Source organism: Corythoichthys intestinalis, chromosome 21, assembly GCF_030265065.1.
Source record: "Corythoichthys intestinalis isolate RoL2023-P3 chromosome 21, ASM3026506v1, whole genome shotgun sequence".
Classification (NCBI taxonomy): domain Eukaryota; kingdom Metazoa; phylum Chordata; class Actinopteri; order Syngnathiformes; family Syngnathidae; genus Corythoichthys; species Corythoichthys intestinalis.
The window spans coordinates 39,042,524-39,068,199 of record NC_080415.1 but is presented as its reverse complement, the minus strand read 5'-3'; the positions used below and the strand labels follow the sequence as shown (position 1 = coordinate 39,068,199).

Below are 25,676 nucleotides of genomic sequence, written 5' to 3'. Positions count from 1 at the left end.
CTACTGCTTAAAGATGGCGGCTGTTTACTAACGCTGCCCAGACGCGGCCGAGTCTGTCATTTCGCATCTAGTCCTAAATGCATGTGATATCTATGAGACGCATCGGACACTACCTGCTACCAAACTAGCATCATGCGGGCGTAGTTTTTAGCATCGTCGGCGTAGTTTGTAGCAGCTGTCGGCTACGGTAAGTTTTTATTTTTTTATTGCTTCTTCCTCTACGCACGTGACGTCAGCGCGTTGTCCCGCATTAAAAGTAGTCCAGGCAAAACGGGATGCCTGAGCTGGTAAAATTAAACGATTCCTCGAGGTGAATAAAATTACTCGGATCAGTTTTTAAACTCGAGTTACTCGAGTTGCTCGAGTATTCGTTTCAGGTCTAATATGAACTGTTTTTATTATACAATTATACAATAACCCATTTCATAACCACATTAAGCCAAATAAATACAGTGGTATGAAAAAGTATCTGAACCTTTTGGAATATTATTTTATAGTTTTCGTACCATGCATGCATTTTGAAACTTTGTGAAAGAAATCAATGGGAGAAATTAGCCGCTACTGCATTGGCATAATAGTTTGTGTAAAATAAATGCTAACTGCACGTTTTTTGTTGTTTTTTTTTTCTCTTTGCTTTTAACCAAGAATCAAGACTGTTTTACGTCCATATCTATGAAGAATTCGGGGATTTAAGCATTTATTCACAAGAATTTTCACCAGAAAAGCTGTGTTTACATCAGGCAGCCGCTAGCTACATTCACAAACATACTAGCATTGTACTTCGACATATTTATGTAAAATAAACGCTAACTGCTGGGTTTTATGGGGGGCTTTTAACCAAGAATCAAGACTGTTTTACGTCCATATCTATGAAGAATTCTGGGATTTAGGCATTTATTCACAAGACATTTCACCGGAAGAGCTCTGTTTACATCAGGCGGCCGCTAGCTACATTCACTAAAAGACTAGCATTGTACTTCAACATATTTACGTAAAATAAACGCTAACTGCAGGGGTTTTTTTTTCATGCTTTTAACCAAGAATCGAGACTGTTTTGCATCCATATCTTGAAAGAATTTGGGGATTTAAGCATTCATTCACAAGAATTTTCACCGGAAAAGCTGTGTTTACATCAGGTGGCTGCTAGCTACATTCACCAACAGACTAGCATTGTACTTCGACATATTTACGTAAAATAAATGCAATCTGCACATTTTATCATTTTTTTGCTCTGAACCAAGAATGGAGACTGTTTTACGTCTGGGGATTTAAGCATTTATTCACAAGAATTTTCAACGAAAAAACCTCTTTGTCTGTGATTCCACTCGGTCAGCTTTAACGGCCCCGCGCTTTGTGTCCCATCAATACATTATGAAGTCTATGCCACCTCTGATCGATACTTGTATCGCTATTGTTGCAACACTAGTTAAAACTGGTCGCACCAATTTTTCCTTTTATGACTCCAGAGTTTTTAGTGCGTTATTTATTTCCTTGGATTTTTTTTTTTCTTGCCAACGAGTCTCAAGACTGTCGCAGTTTAACTGTTGAATTCTCAAACGGACCATAAAAGGTGCCCGGATAAAATATTGCGGGCTAAATATTGTACATGAATCCGCTCGGTGACAGATTTCTGGCTGCACGTTGCAAAGCGCCCCTAACTCATAATGCTGCTTGATGGGGTTGTGATTGCAGTAACAAAAGACAGGAAAAGGCCAGTGAAAACAGGAAATCGCAGGAATCAACCAAATGGAGCAGCATATTTCTTTTTTTTTTTTTTTTTAACTGTTTAATATTCACTGCAGCTAAATCTTATAACCCCTTTGCACAAGTTCACCTATTCCCAACACTGTACAATTTGTACAAAGGATGAAATGTCTCTCTCAAGTGACTAAGATTAGCATGTAAAGGCAAAGGATGTTAATAAGAAGTGGCTATTATAATTGATGTAGACGTTGGTTAAGGGCGCTTTGAAAATGCTGTCTCAGCAACAATAGCAACTCCATCCATATTTAATTAGGGTGTCTATGGGGGGAAACTCCACAATGTGAACTATTAGACATTAAAACTTGTTGCATTATATCATGATTAACTGCTCCACTTTTCTACAGTAGTTCTCAATACGAGGCCATATAAAGTATCTTGTTCGATCTTCATTGTTGAGTTTGGAAGAAATTAACAATGTGAGGAAGAAGGCATTTATCAAAGAAAAAAGCTTTAAGATAATATTGTTTTTTTTTAATGTTCATTATAAATGATTTTTGGAGTGAACTGAAATTGCCCCCAAAAGGCTTATATGTGTTAACTTCAGTGGTAAATGAAGTACTCACTGTTTTTTTTACTTAAGTACAGATACAGGTGCAAAAAAATTACTTAAGTGCAAGTATCTAAGAAAAAAAAAAAACAAGTAAAAGTACAAAAGTACTTGCTTTAGAAGTAAAAAATGAAAGTGGTATGAAAAAGTATCCGAACCTTTTGGCATGTCTCACATTTCTGCATAAAATCACTATCGAATGTGATCTGATCTTTGTCAAAATGATGGAGAAAAAAAAACTGTCCGCTTTAGCTAAAACCACCTAAACATTTAAGGAGACTTAAAGAGTAATTGAAACCAATATCCAGCATCATCAATAAAACACTTGACACAAAATAACTGGTGTTCAAACAAGCAGCAAGTATAATCAACATGTAAATTTAGTAGATTAAATTAGCTTAGTTTGCCAAACAAAAGTCTGCTAGCTTAAATGCAACGAATGCTAACGTAATTACAATTCTGATAGCAAAAAACATGTAACTCAACAATCTGTAGCTGTAAACCAGAGGCTGCGCTAGACTTTTTCGTTGTCTGTCATTTTGACTGACAGGGTCATAAAAATCTGGTCATAATGTATTTTTACCCGTCACTTAAATTTTTTAAATGATAATAATGACATTGTGGTGACCCTTTGTTTAGCATAATTCACTTTCCGTACTTGTGTGTCCATTTGATCGAGCACGTTACCGGCTACGACACAGTCACGTGACAGAGACACTTAAGAGCCGCGCGTGTTCCGTATTCAATAGTGTTTAGTTTTCATTCATTTTAAATTAATATTCTGTCCGAACAAGCTTAACAGAGAATCCACACCGTGCCATCACACATCAAGCAGATGAATATGTAACTTTTTCTCCGCAGTGACAGCTGGTAGGCTACATATGGAACAATGAAATTAACAGTTCACTTGCTGTGGCCTGGTGTAGTCCCTCTTTTTTCACCTCTTTTATCAACACCATCGTCGTTTTGGGGCTTTTTGAAGAAACTTCGGACACTCAGTAGCCTTGAAATTTTTCCGAGTAAGGCCAACGACGTCATGCATCAAGAGAGACAATAGCTAATTAATATGCTCACTCGCCACCCTGTGGTCTGGGGTGTGAATTGCAACCTGTCAAAATGACAGATGGACTTCAGTTTTTTCCGTCACCGTTTTAAAAAATGGGTCAATGACGGAAAATATTCGGTTAACGCGACCCCTGCTGTAAACTTATATACATCGGTACGAAAAAGTATCTGAACCTTTTGAAATTTCTCACATTTCTGCTTAAAATCAACATCAGATGAGATCTGATCTTTGTCAAAATCACACAGATGAAAAAACTGTCTACTTTAACTAAAACCACCCAAACATTTATAGGTTTTCATATTTTAATGACGATAGCATGCAATGACGGAAGGGGGGTGGATAAGTAAGTGAACCCTCTGCCTAAGGAGACTTAAAGAACAATTGACACCAATTTTTATTAAACATTTTAAGTCAGGCGTGTGCCCAATCACTGACGAGTGGTTTAAAGCTGCCCTGCCCACTATAAAACTTGGTAAGAATTGCCTTGATGAGAAGCATCGTCTGATGTGCATCATGGCTCGGTCAAAAAAGCTGTCTGAAGACCGGCAATCAAGGATTGTTGATTTGTATAAAGCTGGGAAAGGATACAAAACCATCTCTAAAATTCTGGATGTTCATCAATGGACAGTCAGAGAAGTTGTCTACAAATGGAAAGAGTTTGGCACTGTTGCTTTTCTCTCAAGGAGTGGCCGTCCACCAAAGATGATGCTGAGACTTCAGCGCAGAATACTCAGAGAGGTAAAAAAGACTTCCGGAAATCACTGGCACAGTCCAATACCTCTGTGCACACATCAACTATACTGTATGTAAAACTATGGGCAAGAATGGTGTTCATGGGAGGAAGCCACTCCTGTCTAAAATAAACATTGTTGCTCATTTAATGTTCACAAAAAGGCACTTGGACACCCCACAGAAGTTATTTTGTGGACTGATGAAATCAAAGTTGGATTGTTTCGGAGTAACACACAACGTCAAAATGGAACAGCTCACCAACATAAACACCTCATCGCCACCGTGAAGCATGGTGGGGGGAGCATCATGATTTGGGGCTGTTTTGCTTCCTCAGGGCCTGGACAACTTGCAAACATTAAAGGAAGAATGAATTCAAAAGTTTATCAGGATATTTTTAAGGAAAACCTGAGGCCGTCTGAAGCTAAAAAGAGGATGGATGCTGCAACAAGACAATGATCCAAAGCACAGAACTAAATCAACTTCAGAATGGTTTCAGAAGAACAAAAAACACGTTCTAGTGTGGCCAAGTCTGAGTGAACCCCATTGAGATGCTGTGTCATGACCTAAACACAGCAATTCATGCCAGACATCCCAGGAATCTGACTGAACTACAGCAATTTTGTAAAAATGTATGGGCCGAGATTAGTCCTGATCGATGTGCCAAACTGATCTGCAGCGACAGGAAGTGTCTGGTTAGTTATTGCTGCCAAAGGGGGGGGCCACAAAATATTAAATGTGAGAGTTCACTTACTTATTTTCCCCCTTCTGTCATTGTTTGCGTACTATCCTCGGTAAAATATGAAAACTTATAAATGTTTGAGTGGTTTAAATTATTTATTTATTTTTATTTTTTATTTCCTTCAGGCATGACAAATCCGAACAAACATACAGCATTTATATGTGTCTACAAATAATTCAACCCGAAAAGAAAAGGGCAGACGGGAGAAGCCGAAGCTTATTGAAACCCCCAGTATACCATATAGGACGCAGAAAATATCGAATAACAATTTTTGACACTCAGATTTCGTAGTGATCACAAGTTTGTTTTTTTTTACCATCCCCTCTGATTGTCGATCTTGGAAAATGTGCTCGTTATGTTGATTAGATCCATTAGATTAGTTCATAATTCAGTGGTTAGTTTATTCAGTTGATTCGATCCAGAAGATAGGGAATAGCTGCGGACCGATGGCAGGCCGTGTCCGCCACCCCCCTTTCGTCGACTTAATCCTCGTCGCAGTTTTCTTTCCTTGCTGCCTCCCGACGAACATTCATCTCAAGGTTGCGCAACTTCGTAGTAAGTTCCATCGCCATTCCGGTTTTGGACTCAGGGCCTGGGGTACTGGCGCCGCTAGGTCCTTGCGCCAGAGGAATGAAAATGAAACTATCAATAATGAAAAAAAGAAAACAAACAAAAGTAACTTGTAATGCAGGCAAAAATTTGAAAAGTAGTGGAGTAAAAAGTACAGATACCTGCTGTAAAATGTACTGAAGTCAAAGTAAAAAGTACCACTTCATAATTGTACTCGAGCAAAGTACAAATACACAAAAATGTACTAAAGTACAGTAACGAATGCTTAACTCATTCACTGTCATTGACAGTTCTAGACAAGGCGTGATCATGTTTCAGTGCCATTGACGGTAATAGACGTCCAATCCAATTTGCCCGGAACGACAAGACTTACAAAATGCAAAGTGTGTTTTTGTCAACACACACATATTAAAATATTATCTTTAGGGCTGTCAAAATTATCGCATTAACGGGCGGTAATTAATTTTTTAAAACAATCACGTTCAAATATTTGACGCAATTAACGCACATGCCCCGCTCAAACATTAAAATGATAGCACAGTGAAATGTATACTTGTTGTGTTTTTCAGAGTTTTGTCGCCGTCTGCTGGCGCTTGGGTGCGACTGATTTTATAGGCTTCAGCACCCATGAGCATTGTGTAAGTAATTATTGGCATCAACAATGGCGGGCTACTAGTTTAGTAAAATTTTCAATCAAAATATAATTTTAATCAAACGAAAACATTAAGAGGGGTTTTAGTATAAAATTTCTATAACTTGTACTAACATTTATCTTTTAAGAACTACAAGTCTTTCTATCCATGGATCGCTTTAACAGAATGCTAATAATGGTAATGCCATCTTGTTGATTTATTGTTAAAATGAATACAGTACTTATGTACCGTATGTTGAATGTATATATCCATCTTGTGGCTCATCTTTCTATTCCAACAATAATTTACAGAAAAATATGGCATATTTTATAGATGGTTTGAATTGCGATTAATTGCGATTAATTACGATTAATCCATTTTTAAGCTGTAATTAACTCGATTAAAAATTATAATTGTTTGACAGCCCAAATTATCTTAGAACAAAACTCATTGTCACCTGCCAGCAATGTGATAGTCAACAGAAGGTTATATGTCTACAGCTTTATCCCAAGTTATTTTCCTCTCATAATAGAAAAGGTTTTTGGAGTAGGAAAAAAACGTTATCTGATGGCGTTGTAGAGATTTGGCGAGAAGCAGTTTGAGAACCCTTCAAATGAATTTCCGGCCTCCTCCATCACAAGTCATCACCTACTTGCAGAACATGTGAGATGAGCCGTGAAGATTGTCAATGCAGTGCTGTCACTCATCCTGACTGATTTTATACCGACTGTGCAACTGCAGAGGCATCATTTTTTTATGTTGTGGCTAACATGGATGGATGACGACCTTGTCGAATGAATAATATCGCTTTAAAAATAAAATTTAAAAAACAGCAAACTTTGTATGGGTCCTCTCTCTTCGTATAACCTTGGCTCAACAGAAAAAAAGCGTTTCAATCAGAAAATTCTTTCTACACTCACCAATACAAATTCTAAAAATTAATATAGTACAGGTAGTCGCCCAGTAAAGGTTAATGTTGCACCGATACAGATATCAGTATCGGCGGAGGGGCCGATCCGGCATTAAAATGGTGGTATCGGTGAGTACCAACAAATAGGGCGCCGATACCATTTACCGGTATCACTTGAACGCAGCCTTCTTTCTCCAAACAGTCACTACACTCTGTGTGATCACGTGATCACTTTGCATGCCAAGCAGCTATCGCTACAGGCCAATAGCTGCTCTTAACCAATGCCGGGGCAGCTTTTTCACATGGAGGAAAAACAAACTACATGAGAAAAACGTTGGCGGTCTGGAAATCATTTTATAATCTCTGTCGAGTACAATGGTTGCATACAAGATTTGCGGCCTGAAAGTTTCGAGAGGTGGAGTTAAAGTGCGTACGACAGGATAAAAAAAGTCTTAAATAGCATTATTATATGAATTAGAATCATGTTTTGAGACAATCCGACTATATACAGCAATTTGGTAAAGCTCAGATGACGAGAAATTAGTCTTTTAATCTGCCATTTAGCCACGCCCACCATTGTAGGGCTCTAGCGTCCCCAACAGGTGGATGACGTCGGGAGGAGAATGGTTTCATCTGTTTTACTATTCAGCCCATCGAGGGGGAATTATTCAAAATGAGGAAAATGCGACGAAGACAGCCGCAAAATGTCATTGTTTCAGTCTCTCTACTCCAATATTTTTACAGGATATTCTTTTTATCCAAGTATTTTTCCCCATTAGCTAAATAAATGGTATCGGACAAATAGCAGTCTTGTACTAAATGAAGTATAAAATAGTAAAAATGCATTAATTCATTACGACATGTCAAAATTACTCCATAATCGTCAAAACTGTCAACTTCACCTTTACTGTCACACCTCCCGAACGATATTTTATGCCACCGTAGTTAGTCGGGCTTTTGTCATTTCCCTGCCGGCTTCGGAGAATGTAAACTAACCAAGAGGCGTGACGCCTAGCCGACATGCTAACCCGAACCGAGTGATGTTCCAAAGTCTTCGAAGCGGAAAATCACACATAACTAGCCCGGATCATTTTACTCGGCTGCAGGGTTGTCGATTGTCCTCGCAGATCGGCAACCCACCCTGGTTAGTTCACTTAATCTACTTTTATTGAAAGAAATGCCGCAGTAAATCGAGACCTGTATCAAAAGTGCCGTAGAAGTAAGCAAAGCAAGCTAAGCTAAGTGGCTAAGTTGTGCGCTGCTTGCATTTAAAGAGGGAGTTACAGTGCTGGCCAAAAGTATTGGCACCCCTGCAATTCTGTCAGATAATGCTCAATTTCTCCCAGAAAATGATTGCAATTACAAATGCTTTGGTAGTAATATCTTCTTTATTTTGCTTGCAATGAAAAAAACACAAAAGAGAATAAGAAAAAAAATGAAATCATTATCATTTTACACAAAAGTCCAAAAATGGGCCAGACAAAAGTATTGGCACCCTTTGAAAAATCATTTGATGCTTCTCTAATTTGTTTAATTAACAGCAGTTATGCTGAGAACTAAATCACACTTGCAGCCAGTTAAAATGGATTAAAGTTGACTCAACCTCTGTCCTTGTGTGTACCACATTAAGCATGGAGAACAAGACAGAAGACCAAAGAACTGTCTGAGGACTTGAGAAGCAAAATTGTGGGGATGCACGGGCAATCCCAAGGCTACAAGTCCAAAAAATCAGTTGCACCCAAGCGCCAGCAGAGGGCGACAAAACTCTAAAAAACACAAGTAACAAGTAACATTGCACTGTGCTGTCATTTTAATCTGTTTGAGCGGGGCATGTGCGTTAACTGCGTCAAATATTTTAACATGACTAATTTTAAAAGTTAATTACCGCCCGTTAACGCGATAATTTTGACAGCCCTAATATAAATTTGAAACGGAGTGGTGTCGGAATCAGCTGATACTGCACAGCCCGGTATCGGTGAAACACTAGTAACGATGTACGCGATTTTTACTATAGGACGCCGGAGTCCCGTCTGCCATTTTGCATTTTGTCTCCAGTCATTTTATTTATTTCTTTTTTTAGTCGCGTAAACAGTATCTTATTGTTCCTATCAACATGTAGGTCACACCTGAGTATAAGTCACAGGCCCGGCCAAACTATGAAAAAAGTGCGACTTATAGTCCTACGGTAGTTCTCTTTATTTTTTCTTTTTTAGTTTTTAGTGATAGCATTTTTTGACACTGATTCCGGCTGACAACCCAGGCACGTGCACGTGAATTTCTGTCATTTTCTTGTAATCATGGAACTTAAATGTCATCCATCACTATAAGTTTCATGGCATTCACATTTGTTTTTGTGTCTGTCTGAGAGATGCTCACTCGCTGGCCTTATCTGTGCTAATAAATCACAGTCATCTAGCAGGGACATCAATAAAAGGATTTTCTCACACAAGCGCTCCCTCGCTCTTGCTCACTCATCTCTCAAACAATCCTCAGCATATAAATACAAATATACATTTCCATTAGAGGCTGTCCTCATTAGGGTCATGGCTAAAATGGATATAAATCTGTCTGGGGGGGAAGATACAGATTAGCCTTGGGAACCTCACGATACGATACAAGGCTCACGATAATGATGGTCTCACAATATGGTGATACAACAATTATCGATAAATGAGTAAAGATGGTCAACAATGACGATAACGAAAATATTTCGTCGATTAACAATTTTTTCGTGATGATGAGATTTTTAAAAATTGCTCGGGAGACTAGAACATAACGAGACAAATACCAGTTTTTGTCTGACGAGATGAAAATGCGACATCGTTTCTGTCATATGTTGACGCGCGGTAATTAATTTTTTAACTTAATCACGTTCAAATATTTGACGCAATTAACGCACATGTCCTGCTCAGACAGTATTCTGCCTTTTGGTAAGTTTTACCGCAAGGCTTTTTGTGCTGTCTAACAGCGAACTCTTGTGGTCGCTTTGCGACATGGTCTATTGTTTTCTTGCCAGTTCAATATGGCTGCACGACGTCTCGGGCTGACGCCTACGTTGTAATGTTGTGCTTATATGATCCTTGGACAAGATTTGTCCGTAAGTATGGTTGTTGTAAAGAATGTACATATTATGTTAGTAAGCGAAATGTTCTATTTTTTGTATGAGACGCTTTTTGTTTATGTTTAGTGAACCTGTATAGTGTGCTAAGCTAACGTTGTTGCTAATGCAATGCATGTGTACTTTTTTTTGTAGTTTTACGACGGTCTAAAGAGGACAATGGTTTGAGGCTATTTTATTAATAAAGCAGATGAAAAAGGAAGAAGTCTGATTATTAAGCTGTCGTTCACTAGCTGTCTAGCTTTGGAAAAAGTAGACGCTTCGGAGTGAGGACAGCATAGACAGATTTAAATGACAGTAGAGTGAAATGCCCACTACAGTCCTTATGTACCGTATGTTGAATGTATATATCCATCTTGTGTCTTATCTTTCCATTCCAACAATTTACTTTACAGAATATATATATAATTTACAGAAAAATATGGCATATTTTATAGATGGTTTGAATTGCGATTAATTGCGATTAATTACGATTAATTAATTTTTAAGGTGTAATTAACTCGATTAAAAATTTTAATCATTTGACAGCCCTAATATATATATATATATAGAGAGAGAGAGAGAGAGAGAGAGAGAGAGAGAAAGAGAGAGAGAGAGATTTTTAATAAATGTTTTTTAAGCACTACAAATGTAATAATTATGATGTTTTAAACATGTTACTGTCCCAGCGAATTTAAACAAGAATGAAGTAAAAAAAAAATGCTTATCTTTATCAATCTCTGTCTCTGTCAATCATTGTTAACTTTAATAAGCAACTCCAGTGCACTGCCTAACCAAGAAAAACGGCAGGGATGAGAGAGAGAGACTACGTGATTAGATCGGGACAGCTGCATGTATTTACTTTTAATTGAAAAAAAAATCTGCGATGGACTGAGGACACGACGTTTGAAGCGCGAAGTAACGAGGGATCACTGTCACGCAGATCGCATCGTATCAAGAGGTGCACACAGAATAATTTTATTAAAAAAAAAAAAAAAGAAAGAACGAAAAAAACGTAATAAATTCATGAAAGGGTTAATATGCTAATACAGCTTATATTACAACTGGAAGTGTGATATTGAAAGAAAAAAACAGTTCATAAAAACTTCTAATTTATTTGATTTCTGTCCCGAATGCCGCTTAATTTTTCACAGCTCATGGCCTTTTGTGCACTGCACCGAGTGAAAAGAGAGGATGAAATCCCCTAACCTTCAGTTGCAGAGGATCAATAAACTTTAGAAAACATGAATAGTGCTGCACTGCATTGGGTCGGCCTTTAGTCTGCAGCTGTATCACTCGTAATCCTGGAAATTCTGGTGCTTTTGTTCAAGATCAATACGTCTCCGAAGTCATCCGCTCACAAACGTCGTTCGCTCTTAATTACTTTTAGTCAAGTTAAGCATACATGTAGATATAAACATGCCCGAGCTGTCGGCCTCCACTTTGACACAAATACCAAAGCCCGGTTGCAGAGGAAGTCTGAGTCATAAGACAGAAGGCGATGCAAATGTAAGATTTTACGGGTGGATAAATCACAAGCTTGGCTTTAAAGAAAAACCTAAGCATGAGCATAAAGAAAATGTTGTGTTTTCCATCTTGTTTATCATAGAGGTCAGCTATGACACGGTGGCCTGGATTGCATGGTAGACTAGGACAGATTTATGTGCACGCTGTTGCATGATCAAAGAAGGTTGGCAAAAGGTCAAGGGCTGCTTTTGGGTATTCTATTTCAGACGTGATCCCCCTTTTAAACCCTTTGTGGCCTAACGTATGACTGAAGAAATCCCTAATAGCTCGTGCAAGGAGTTTAAGGGCATAGCAGACGCCACACTTATGAGTTTTTGAGGATATGGTTTAAGTTTACTTTTACCTTTACAAAAAATGTGTTGACTGAAATTTGACGCCCGGGCTTATATTTTTGTGCGGCAATTTTCAAATGTTATTCTTACTACGAATTTGTTCATAGAATTTTGCAAGGATCGGCTTACCTGTGTATAGCATATAATCCAAACTTGTATGGGGGATCATTTACAACCATGGAAAGATCTATGAGAATTTTGACACAATGCTATTGTAATTTAATAAATCTAATCAGTATGATGTACATTTTTGCTGGGGAGCATGGTCCTAGAATAGCAATACAGTGGTATGAAAAAGTATCTGAACCTTTTGGAATTTCTCACATTTCTGCATAAAATCACTATGAAATGTGATCTGATCTTTGTCAAAATCTGTCTGCTTTAACTAAAACCAACCAAACATTTATAGGTTTTTATTTTCAAATTTTTAATCGAGTTAATTACAGCTTAAAAAATAATCGTAATTAATCACAATTCAAACCATCTATAAAATATGCCATATTTTTCTGTAAATTATTGTTGGAATGGAAAGATAAGACACAAGATGGATATATACATTCAACATACGGTGCAAATACAGTACTGTATTTGTTTATTATAACAATAAATCAACAAGATGGCATTAACATTATTAAAATTCTGTTAAAGCGATCCATGGATAGAAAGACTTGTAGTTCTTGAAGGATGAATGTTAATACAAGTTATAGAAATTTTATATTAAAACCCCTCTTAATGTTTTCGTTTCATTAAAATTTGTAAAATTTTCAATCAAAAAATAAACTAGTAGCTCGCCATTGTTGATGTCAATAATTACACCATGCTCACTCATTGTGCTTAAGCCCATAAAATCTTTTGGACCCAAGCGCCAGCAGAGGGCGCCAAACACCAAAAAACAAGTAACAAGCGGACGTTACACTGCTGTCATTTTAATCTGTTTGAGCAGGGCATGTGCGTTAATTGCGTCAAATATTTTAACGTGATTAATTTAAAAAATTAATTACCGCCCGTTAACGCGATAATTTTGACTGCCCTAGTTTTCATATTTTAATGAGGATAGTATGCAAACGATCACAGAATGGGGAAAAATAAGTCACATTTAGTATATAGTAACCCCCCCCCTTTGGCAGCAATAACTTCAACCAGACGCTTCCTGTAGCTGCAGATCAGTCTGGCACATCTTTCTGGACTAATCTTGACCCGTTCTTCTCTACAAAACTGCTGCAGTTCAGTCAGATTCCTGGGGTGTCTGGCATGAATCGCTGTCTTTAGGTCATGCCAGAGCATCTCAATGGGGTTCAAGTCTGGACTTTGACTTGGCCAAACCAGAACGTGTATTTTGTTCTTCTGAAGTTGACTTCTGTGTTTTGGATCAGTGTCTTGTTGCAGCATCGATCCTCTTTTTAGCTTCAATTGTACGTATGACAGATGGCCTCAGGATTTCCTGCAAAACGTTTAGTCATTCTTCCATTAATAACTGCAAGTTGTCCAGGCCCTGAGGCAGCAAAACAGCCCCAAATGATGATGCTTCCTCCACCATGCTTCACGGTAAAGATGAGGTGTCGATGTTGGTGAGCTGTTCCATTTTTCCTCCACACATAACGTTGTGTGTTACTCCCAAACAATTCAAATTTGGTTTCATCAGTCCACAAAATAACTTCTATGGAGTGTCCAAGTGCCTTTTTGCGAACATTAGACGAGCAACAATGTTTTTTTTAGACAGCAGTGGCTTCCTCAATGGAGTCCTCCCATGAACACCATTCTTGGTCATAGTTTTACATGTTAGTTGATGTGTGCACAGATATATTGGACTGTGCCAGTGATTTCTGTAAGTCTTTAGCAGACACTCTAGGGTTCTTTTTTTTTTTTACTTTTCTGAGTATTCTGCGCTGAACTGTTGGCGTCATCTTTGGTGGATGGCCACTCCTTGGGAGAGAAGCAACAGTGCCAAACTTTCACCATTTGTAGACAAATTTTCTGACTGTCGATTGATGAACATCCAGACTTTGAGAGACAGTTTTGTATCCTTTCCCAGCTGTATACAAATCAACAATCCTTGATCGCAGGTCTTCAGACAGCTGTTTTGACTGAGCTATGATTAATATCAGACAATGCTTCTCATCAAGACATTTCTTACCAGGTGTTTGTTTTATGGTGGACGTTTTTAAAACACTCATTAGTGATTGAGGACACACCTGACTTAAAGTGTTTGGTAAAAAATTGGTTTCAATTGCTCTTTAAGTCTCCTTGGGCAGAGGAATCACTTATCCCCCCCCCCCCCCTTCTTTCATTGTTTGCATGCTATCCTAATTAAAATATGAAAACCTATTAATGTTATGGTGGTTTTTAGTTAAAGCAGTTTTTTCATCTGTGTGATTTTGACAAATATCAGATCACATTTGATTGTGATTTTATGCAGAAATGTGAGAAATTCCAAAAGGTTCAGATACTTTTTTATAACACTGTATATAGCATTTTTGGTGACGACGCATTCCATTTTGACATGCCATATAATTTCTATAATTTTTTTCACTATATGGGTTTACAGAGGTTCATGTTAAAGTATTGGTATTAGTACATCAACAGTTAATCAATTAACTTGAGTAATCCGATGAGGGAAAAAAAAACCTTCGAATCAAAATTTGTTGCTTCGAGTATTCGTTTATTTAAAGTGGCGTTGTAATGCTTTGTTTTGAAAGTGTTTGCATTTAGTTTTATTGGTTTGGGTGGATACACTGCCCTCTAGTGGCAACAGTGAATATGACATAACTCATTTAATATGGCTGAATCCGTCTTGCTTCGTGTTAAGACCAACATAAAGTGAGTTTTTGTTTGAGCTATCATGTGGCTTTAATCCATTCGTAATTTAGTTATATAGGTTTATTTAGCCATTTTTGTGGGAATATGTGTTTGAACGATTTGTTAAGAGCATTGTTAAAAAAAAAATTTTTTTTTTTTTAAGTTAGCATTTTATAGCATTTAAGCTAGCGGACATTTGCTAAGCAAGTTAGCTAATTGTTCTTTTGTTGTACTTAGATCCTCATTTATTTTATTTTGTTTATACTGTTTGATGCCAATCTCAGGTATTTTTTTTTTCAAGTGAAAGGACAGTCCTGCATAATTTCAAGAAACACTCAGGAAATTTATTTTGTATTCGCATTTAATGCTCTTTTGAAAGGGCAATCTTGGCAAGCCTTTGTTTTACATCTCCTAAAATTGATTCTGCAACACATTTAATGTTCCTCATCCGAATACTCGATTATTCCAACTAACGATTGATCGATTAATCGACTACTAAAATAATCGATAGCTGCAGCCCTATTTGGTATATCTGCAAGTCACTGGTTCATCTGTATTTGGATGCTATCGTGCTGAATCCCACCATATTTTACCCATTTTAAATGGGAGGGTGGCAGCAAATGAACTAATGCTCCGGAACTGTAGATAAGATGTTGTGAACCAAGGTTTCAGTAAGGAACATACAGTGCCACTACAACTAGAACAGTAGTAGTAGAACATGCTATAAATATTTTGCGCACACGTTCCCATTTATTCAATATGAAAGTAAATAAAAACAATCCCTGCATCAAGGGTGACACTCTACCCTTCGCTACTCATTTTTGACGTATTCCTGGGGCTACCCAGCTCTTCTCTGTGACCCACACAGTGGTTTAGTGTTTCATATATCTCACATTTGAAGAAAGCTTTTCTGTAGTGCATACCTTCTTTTGTTCTTTTTACGACAAAAAAACAGCTGTATTTTGCTGCTCATAGATACATAAGAGCCTCTTCTGATCTTTGCTGCTTTTATGCTGCATGGTTAGAGTGCCTCACAATCTCCTTATTTTCATATTTAGGCCCAAAAAGCATCCTTCCTTCTTATATATATATATATATATATATATATATATATATATATATATATATATATATATATATATATATATATATATATACAGTTGTGGTCAAAAGTTTAAATACACTTGTGAAGAACACAATGTCATGGCTCTCTTGAGTTTCCAGTTATTTCTACAACTCTGATTTTTCTCCGATAGAGTGATTGGAACAGATACTTCTTTGTCACAAAAAACATTCATGAAGTTTGGTTCTTTTATGTCTTTATTATGGGTTAACAGAAAAAGTGATCAAATCTGCTGGGTCAAAAATATACATACATGGATCTGAAAAAGCGAATCATTGACTTGAACAAGTCAGGAAAGTCACTTGGAGCCATTTCAAAGCAGCTGCAGGTCCCAAGAGCAACAGTGCAAACAATTGTTTGTAAGTATAAAGTGCATGGCACTGTTTTGTCACTGCCACGATCAGGAAGAAAACGTAAGCTATCACCTGCTGCTGGGAGAAAATTGGTCAGGAGGGTGAAGATTCAACCGAGAATCACCAAAAAGCAGATCTGCCAAGAATTAGAAGCTGCTGGAACACAGGTGTCAGTGTCCACAGTCAAGCGTGTTTTGCATCTCCATGGACTGAGAGGCTGCGCAAGAAGGAAGCCCTTGCTCCAAAAGCGGCACCTTAAGGCTCGACTGAAGTTTGCTGCTGATCACATAGACAAAGATAAGACCTTCTGGAGGAAAGTTCTGTGGTCAGGCGAAACAAAAATCGAGCTGTTTGGCCACAATGCCCAGCAATATGTTTGGAGGAGAAAAGGTGAGGCCTTTAACCCCAAGTACACCATGCCTACCGTCAAGCACGGTGGTGGTAGTATTATGCTGTGGGACTGTTTTGCTACCAATGGAACTGGTGCTTTACAGAGAGTAAATGGGATAATGAAGAAGGAGGATTACCTTCAAATTCTTCAAGATAACCTAACGTCATCAGCCCGAAGATTGGGTTTTAGGCGCAGTTGGGTGTTCCAACAGGACAATGACCCCAAACACACATCAAAAGTGGTAATGGAATGGCTAAATCAGGCTAGAATTAAGCTTTTCGAATGGCCTGACTTAAACCCCATTGAGAACTTGTGGACAATGCTGAAGAAACGAGTCAAACCCATCAAATTTAACTGAAGTGCACCAATTCTCTCAAGAGGAGTGGTCAAAGATTCAACCAGAAGCTTGCCAGAAGCTTGTGGATGGCTACCAAAAGCGCCTAATTCAAGTGAAAATGGCCAAGGGACATGTTATGTATGTATATTTTTGACCCAGGAGATTTGATCACTTTTTTCTGTTCACCCATAATAAAGTCATAAAAGAACCAAACTTCATGAATGTTTTTTGTGACAAAGAAGTATCTGTTCCAATCCCTCTATCAGAGTTGTAGAAATAACTGGAAACTCAAGAGAGCCATGACATTATGTTCTTCACAAGTGTATGTAAACTTTTGACCACAACTGTATATACACACAGTGTATATATATAGTCAAGGCAACTTTGAGTGCCAGAAAGGCGCCTTTAAATAAAATGTATTATTATTATGCATATTTATAATACACTGAAATCATATTTCGACAAAACAACATCTATGGAAACATTTACATAAATAAGGGTCTGATGGGAATATTCTCAGCATGTTCCGTTCACTAAAATAGAGTCCCATTCTTCAACTTTTGATCTTGTAAGACCAATCTTTCCATGACATTCTTAACTGCAGTGAGAGTATGAGAACACCTGACCTCAAGTGTTCATCATGAAGTGATTAACAACCCTCAATGATTGAACCCTCCCTTTGTCGCTACACTGAGAAATGCTCCCGCTTTCTTGCGAGTGCTTGATTACGTAGCCTGCCTTTGCACATAGGGGAAAATATCTACTTCGCTGCTCCATGTTGCCATGTGGGGGATAACTAGGGCATTTGGCTCTCACCGTTGGAACGGGAACATGGCGCAAATGAGAAGTGGGACTTGTGGTGGAGGTGGTAATGAAGGAGGGACATCGGCGGAAGATGCATTGCAATCGAAAAAGTGAACAGGTGTCCGATGAAGAAGAAGAGGACAGACAGCCGCTTCCTGCTTTCTATTTTCTGCCTCTTGCTATTTAAGTCTGACTCAATCAGGGACAAAGAGGACAACCTCGAAATGCTCCTTAACTGTTTTGGGAAAGGAGAGGAATATATACACGTATTAATATTATAGCTTGCTCTCATTCCATCTTCTTACGCATAGTATACCTTTCTTCCTTCACAAGCAACGAGTTAGTTTTACTCTAGCCTTTACCAATAGTACATTTGTGTGTTTGTCAAGTGTCATACTGCACTCTCACGGACATTGGTCATGACAGTTGGCAGCTATTTAAAAATGGACACTTAAGACCTTTAACACATTATCAGGCAAGTGACTATTATAGGTCATTAGCCGTGTTTTATTATTTATCATAGTGAAAAAGCAGAAATACATACTGGTTACAGTCCCAAATTACACTTACAGTGGGGCAAATAAGTATTTAGTCAACCACCAATTGTGCAAGTTCTCCTACTTGAAAAGATTAGAGAGGCCTGTAATTGTCAACATGGGTAAACCTCAACCATGAGAGACAGAATGTGGAAAAAAAACAACAGAAAATCACATTGTTTGATTTTTAAAGAATTTATTTACAAATTAGAGTGGAAAATAAGTATTTGGTCACCTACAAATAAGCAAGATTTCTGGCTGTCAGAGGTCTAACTTCTTCCAACGAGGCTCCACTCGTTACCTGTATTAATGGCACCTGTCCACAACCTCAGTCAGTCACAATCCAAACTCTACTATGGCCAAGACCAAAGAGCTGTTGAAGGACACCAGAGACAAAATTGTAGACGTGCACCAGGCTGGGAAGACTGAATCTGCAATAGGTAAAACGCTTGGTGTAAAGAAATCAACTGTGGGAGCAATTATTACAAAATGGAAGACATACAAGACCACTGATAATCTCCCTCGATCTCGATTCAATGAATACTCAAAGCAGCAAAATTTGATTAGAAGGTTTTTTTCAAATTGAATTACCGTAGTTTTCGCACTCTAAGGCGCACCTGACTATAAGCCGCCACCCACTAAATTTGGCACAAAAGCCACATTTGTTCATCGATAAGCCGCACCGGACTATAAGCCGCAGCTGTCCTCACTGTATTATGGGATATTAAGATATTAACCAGTAACACTTTATTTGACAACGGCCTCATCCGACTGTCATAAAGCTAAAAATACCACCATGAAGCTTTGAACCAATTGGCTGCAAAACTTCAAGAAGCTTCATTTGGCTATCACAGCTCCCTAGGAGGAGGCAGTCAACCTCTGCTGCCACCTGCTGTCAACACTGTTGTTGTCCAACATGCCTCCGAGCATGCATTGCAGCGCTACAGATATAAATAACAATCAAAATTCATGCTCTGTGCTAATTATTTCTTCAGTTACTGTTACCGTTGTTTCATTAATTGCTAGTTATGGTATTTGGTAACACTTTATTTGACAGTGGTGCCATAGGACTGTTATTAGGTCATCATAATTATGACATGACACTGTTATGAGCATGAATGTTTATAACAGATGTCATTTAGTGTTATTTGGAAAATTATCTCACGTTTGAATGGATGTAAAAGATCCAAGCTGGACATAAATGGAGTTAGTGACATCATTTGCCAGATGACATTTAATGACATTCGTCATAAGATATTCAGTAATGATTGCGTCATGTCAAAATTATGACTAGGGTTGTTCCGATCATGTTTTTTTGCTCCCGATCCGATCCCGATCGTTTTAGTTTGAGTATCTGCCGTTCCCGATATTTCCCGATCCGATTGCTTTTTTTTTTTTGCTCCCGATTCAATTCCAGTCATTCCCGATAATTTTTCCCGATCATATACATTTTGGCAATGCATTAAGAAAAAAATGAATAAAACTCGGACGAATATATACATTCAACATACAGTACATAAGTACTGTATTTGTTTATCATGACAATAAATCCTCAAGATGGCATTTACATTATTAACATTCTTTCTGTGAGAGGGATCCACGGATAGAAAAACTTGTAATTCTTAAAGGATAAATGTGACTTTGTATATTGTGACTAAATATTGCCATCTAGTGTATTTGTTGAGCTTTCAGTAAATGATACTGTAGCCATTTAACTTCTGCCCAAATGCATGATGGGAAGTGCAACCATGACTGTGCACCGTGGTACCAATTGATATATCTTCTCTGCGTTAGGAAATATAATAGGGTGTTAAGAAAAAGATCAATTACTACCTTGCTTCCCCACATTATTTCCCACGATATTTCTAATCGTAGGGAGAGGGATTGTAAGGCTTTAGCCATTTAAAACAAGGCTCCATTTCACGCTGCCTTTTAGCTCTCTATATAGGTAAAATGGCGCTATTACAGATTAAGCGCTACAATGCGTGAGTGGGTCGTGCAGTGCATTCATTAATTGCCTTAAATATTTTAATGTGATACATTTTTTAAAAAATTAATTACCGCCGTTATCAGGATAAATTTGATAACCCTACCTTAAGCCTAAATTAAAGACTCTGGGTAAGTGTAACATCTTATGTCTGTAACGTTAAATACAATTAGAAAACGATTTAATTAAAAAATATATATATATTAAAAAAAGGCATGTCCGATATTTTTTTGCCGATTCCAATACTTTGAAAATGACGTCTTCGGACCCAATCGGGACATCTCTAATTATGACGGTCTTATGTCAAATAAAGTGTTACCAAATACCATAACTAGCCAATTAATGAAACAACTGGAACAGTAACTGAAGAATTAATTAGCACAGAACATGAATTTTGATTGTTATTTACATCTGTGGTGCTGCAATGCATGCTAGGAGGATTGCTGGACAACAACAGTGTTGACAGCAGGTTGCAGCAGAGGTTGAGCCGCAGGATTCTAATAAAGGAAAATAGTAGCGGCTTATAGTTTGAAAATTACAGTACTCGAGTTAATAAATTAATCATCGCAACACTAGTCCATTTAAAGTGTGAAAACTGGCCATTATTGCTCATGTTCTAGTATCGTTGACAGCAAGGTGAGGTCAACAAGGGTGGGAATCGAACCCACAGTCTGTGAGGTGGTGAACATCTACCCTAGCATTGAGCCATGCATCACAACTTGTTTCCAGTTTTTGCTTCTGACGACAGCATTTTTAAGCATACTAATGCTCCATGAATATTATTTTGTCATCCCTTGATAGATCTGACTGAACTTTGCTGAATGAAGAAGGACCAAAGAACATGAAAATAGCACTTGGATGAACTGTATAGAGTAAGTGGAAACGTGTGCACAACAACAGATGTGTTAATAAATGTTAAGCTTTTAGAGACTGTGTACTAAACAAACATGCATATTAATACATATGTGCTCATTTGTATTTCCTATGAATAAAACATGGGAGGGAACTTTGTGCTAGTAAGTATACCATCTGAGCTCTTTGTTATGCTATATGTGAGTCTGCATGGTTGGCTTCAGTTTGCTGTGCGTATTAAAAAAATGAAAAGAAAATCGGTTATCGTGACGTCACTAGAATAAATCTGCATGATTCCAAGGGGAAAAACGCATTGAAATATGTTGAGAAGGAAGTTTTAATGAACTGAAAACGATGTTGTGTTCTCAAAATATTAGGAATACAGGTAGTCCCCGAGTTACGAATGAGTTCCGTTCTTCGCTGGCGACGTAAAACGAATTTCCGCGTCGGAATTAAAAAATTAAGTAAATCCCTAGACTTCATTATGTATTCACGGGGCCGATAAATAGGGGGCCCGCATTGTTGGCGAGGCCGTCAAAGCTGACCGAGTGGAATCACAGACAAAGAGCTTTTTTCGTTCAAAATTCTGGTGAATAAATGCTTAAATCCCCAAATTCTTTATAGATATGGACGTAAAACAGCCTCGATTCTTGGTTAAAAGCGGGAAAAAAAAAAATCAAAATTCAAAATTGTCCGATATGCATGTGTGATACATCATTGGAAAGCTTAAAATCTCAACTTTTGGGGGGGAAGAAAAATTTTAAATAGGGGGGCTTTTTTTTTTTTTTTAAATATTTTTTTAAACCCTAACTGGAGGCGAGAACATGCGAAAGCAGAATTAAAGACGCCACGATTTTGACGAGATATTACATACCATGTTTCGATCCAAAAAATCCATGGCGCATGTATCGCCGAGTGTCAAGACACAGCTGTGAATGGCCACAGCCGGATTTTTTTTTTTTTTTTTATGGGTGAAACATGGTGATATAACAGGGGTCGCGATGCAGAATTCGCAGACAACAAGGAGTGATTGAGATGTTTTTTATATATAGTTACCATTTTAAACGTTATTTTTCAATTTTTTTTGTTTTGTTTGGATCGATTATTTATCATCTAACATATCAGGGAAAATGCGACAGTAACAAAAAAAATACAATTAAGCGATAGTTATGAGGTAGATATCGGTGACTTTTTTACAGACGCCAAATTTTTCATTGTGACGGAATTTAAAAGTTTAAAATATGCGAGTGAATAATTTTTTTTAATCGTTTTTTTTTTTTTGGGACGAAATATTAGACATCAATTAATGATTCTAAGCTAAAAATGACATTTTGAATAAAAAATATAATTACTTACCTTCTTTTTATGCCTAGGTTGAAACAAAAGCGATTGCACGACCTCTGTAAACGGGGGTTTTCAGGGTAAAACGGACAAATTAAAAATAGTTCGGAGGCTTAGTGCGCCATGAATCCGCTATGACAGCATATAGACATATTGTTCTATCAAACACAACAGTTCTTTCGGCTTAAAATACAGCAGTTTATTTTAAAGAGGGGTGCAAGAGAGAAACTGCTTGTTCAGTCTTGTCTGTGTTTCCGCTGTAAATATGTCGAAGTACAATGCTAGTCTGTTAGTGAATGTAGCTAGCGGCCGCCTGATCTAAAGAGAGCTTTTCCGGTGAAAATTCTTGTGAATTAGTCCTTAAATCCCCAAATTCTTTATAGGTATGGACGTAAAACAGTCTTGACTCTTGGTTTAAAAAAAAAAAAAAAAAAAGTGCAGTTAGCATTTATTTTACGTAAATATGTCGAATTACAATGCTTGTCTGTTACTGAATGTAGCTAGCGGCTGCCTGATGTAAACAGAGCTTTTCTGGTGAAAATTCTTGCGAATAAATGCTTAAATCTTAGATTCTTTTATAGATATGGACGTAAAACAGTCTCGATTCTTGGTCAAAAGCAAAACAAGCCTGCAGTTAGCGTTTATTTTACACAAATATGTTGAAGTACAATGCTAGTCTGTTAATGAATGTAGCTAGCGGCCACTTGATGTAAACTGAGCTTTTCCGGTGAAAATTCTTGTGAATAAATGTTTAAAACCCCTAATTCTTTATAGATATGGATGTAAAACAGCCTCATTTCTTGGTTAAAAGCAGAAAAAAGTGCAGTTAGCATTTATTTTTACATAAATATGTCGATGTACAATGCTAGTCTGTTAGTGAATGTAGCTAGCGGCTGCCTGATGTAAACAGAGCTTTTCCGATGAAAATTCTTGTGAACAAATGCTTAAATCCCAGAATTCTTTATAGATATGGATGTAAAACAGTCTCGATTCTTGGTAAAAAACACAAAGAAAATAACGCACAGTTAGCATTTATTTTACGTAAATATGTCGATGTACAATGCTAGTCTGTTAGTGAATGTAGCTATGGGCCACCTGATGTGAACAGAGCTTTTCCGGTAAAAATTCTTGTGAATGAATGCTTAAATCCCTGAATTCTTTAAAGATATGGACGTAAAAGAGTCTCGATTCTTGGTTAAAAGCAAGAAAAAAACGTGCAGTTAGCTTTTATTTTATGTAAACATGTCGAAGTACAATGCTAGTCTGTTAGTGAATGTAGCTAGCGGCCGCCTAATGTAAACAGAGCTTTTCCAGTGAAAAATCTTGTGAATAAATGCTTAAAACCCCGAATTCTTCATAGATATGGACGTAAAACAGTCTCGATTCTTAGTTGAAAGCAAAAAAAAAAAAAAACGTGCAGTTAGCATTTATTTTACGTAAATAAGTCGAACTATGATGCCAATGCAGTAGCGGCTAATTTCTCAGAGTGATTTTTTTTCACGACGTTTCAGAATGCAGGCGTGGTACGAAAAATATGATAATTACCTTGAGTCCTCGTACAAATCACTCCTGAGAGACAATCCTTCCTGTTTGTATGCAGAACTTCTTTCGTACTTTATCAACAGGAATCCGGAGTTAGATAGCTGCGTGCGGTTGTTTGTGAATAGCTCCTCTTGATGTGGGCGGCCCCCTACTTGAATGCGAGGCACAGTGCTATCCTATCTGACCTGTCAATACATTATGAAGTCGATGGTAAATCTCAAAATAGCTATCCAAAAAGCCTGAAGGTATTGTATTTTGTTAAGTGATGGAGGATACACTGCCGCCCTCTGGTGGCAGCGTTGGGTCTGGCTGGACTGTCACCTTATGACATAGGAGCAGACTAAAGGATAGGTGCGCTCTGGTTTGGCCCACATATGGCTGTAAGTCGTTTCCACTAATATACATTTGTGTATGCATTTTTCATTAAGTTTACAGCTACAGTTTGTGGAGTTACGTGTGAGAGATCTGCTATAAGATTTGTAAATACGCTAGCATTCGTAGCATTTAAGCAAACAGAGTTTTGTTTGGCAAACTAAACATTTAATCTACTAAATTTACAAATTAATCAGACTAGATGGACGTTTGAACACCAATTGTTTTGTGTCAAGTTTTTATTTGCCAAAATGTGTGACGTTTTGAACATAAGTGTACATATATGTGGTATAACTTTACAAATTGTCAAACCTGAAGGAAGTAAAAAGCTTCAAAAAGCACAATTGCCTTGTTTAATGTCTGTCAAACTGAACAACTTGAAGTTTAGTGAAGACAGAACACGTCATATTCATAAAGTAAAGTAAAAAAATAAGACACTGTGAGGTACAATACGGCACTATTTATTGACTAAAAAAAGAAAAAGACAAAGAGACAAAATGGCGGACGAGACAGCGGTGTCGTAATGTCAAAATCGCGTAAATCGAGTACGTTGTAACCCGTGGACTACCTGTGTTTGTTTAGCTGTAATAGTTCTGTACCAAAGATACAAAGGTGCATTTAATACAGTAAAACACAAAAAATATCACACATTAGTTCCACTTTTTCATAGTTTTTTTTTTTTTTATACATATATAAATAAGGGAAGAAAATGTAATATTTTAGTGAGAAAAGGCCACATAAATTGTTATATGTTAAGTTGATGTATAGTATTTAGCTTTAATGAAATCTGTAAACTATCAAATGAAGTAACATTCAGTCTTTCTTTTCCAAGCGATTGTATTTTGTTGGTTCAAAAGAAAAATTGATGTCAGAAAAGTGTTTAATAAAATTGTGTTGAATCTGCGTGTGTGCTGTATTTCTTCTCATTTAAACATTAACATTAAACATCAGACACATAACGTGGTGTGTAGTGATATTTGCTTTGAATGTTAAATTCATTGCAGTATTTATTTGATATTTTTAGAATCAATTTTGTGGCGGCTCGATCATGCTGTGACCCCGTCTGCGAGCTTCTTGGCACAATTCCAGGTGTGCATCAAGCTGTGCCATCTATTGATTTAGCGAGAGAAGACGAGCTGCAAACACTGCCGTGATTAACTTTTGCATCCCCGGGAGAAATTTTAAACTTGTTTAGTAGAGAGGAAAATGAACAAAAAAGTGCAAACGTGACATTGATCAGACCTCATCAAAGGACTTTTAAATTGACATTATATAGTGGTATGAAAAAGTATCTCAACCTTTTGGAATTTCTCACATTTTTGCATA

The 25,676-nt window shown here is 37.5% G+C and overlaps 1 protein-coding gene across 3 annotated transcripts in view; it reads left to right on the top strand.

Annotated features, from left to right (window-relative positions):
- The window catches only part of LOC130909424 (urotensin-2 receptor), a 50,606-nt gene extending 25,199 nt beyond the window's left edge, over positions 1-25,407 (top strand). For all 3 annotated transcript variants that reach the window (XM_057825880.1, XM_057825879.1, XM_057825878.1), the window contains exon 5: positions 21,045-25,407. The gene's annotated coding sequence lies outside the window, so the exon portion shown is untranslated. The remainder of the gene's footprint in view (positions 1-21,044) is intronic.
- Positions 25,408-25,676: the final 269 nt, after the last annotated feature.